We start from the raw sequence: 334 nt of genomic DNA, 5'->3' as shown, positions 1-334 counted from the left end.
ATTGTCTGTTACCAAGGTTATTATTAGTAGTACGCATCATATTCTAAATCCGAGGAACATTGGCAATCAAAATATCTTCAACTCCAACTTAATTTATAAGTGAAATTTTAAGTAATCATCATGACACGTAGCAACAACAACAAAAAAACGTAAATCCTCTAAAAATCCTCATCCTTGCTGTAGGTCATACCCCCCTCCCCCCTCTCTCTCCTGTCGGCGCCGTTGATCACACAAGGAAGATTTCTGAATCCCGGTACCATTAAAGGGAAGTCCCAGGGATAAGGGTGAGAGCTTCGGGGAAGTGCGCGCGTGTGTTTCGGGGGAGTAAATGTGT

The sequence above is a fragment of the Penaeus monodon genome, chromosome 25 (genome assembly GCF_015228065.2).
Source record: "Penaeus monodon isolate SGIC_2016 chromosome 25, NSTDA_Pmon_1, whole genome shotgun sequence".
Classification (NCBI taxonomy): domain Eukaryota; kingdom Metazoa; phylum Arthropoda; class Malacostraca; order Decapoda; family Penaeidae; genus Penaeus; species Penaeus monodon.
Note: the sequence above shows the minus strand (reverse complement) of the source record.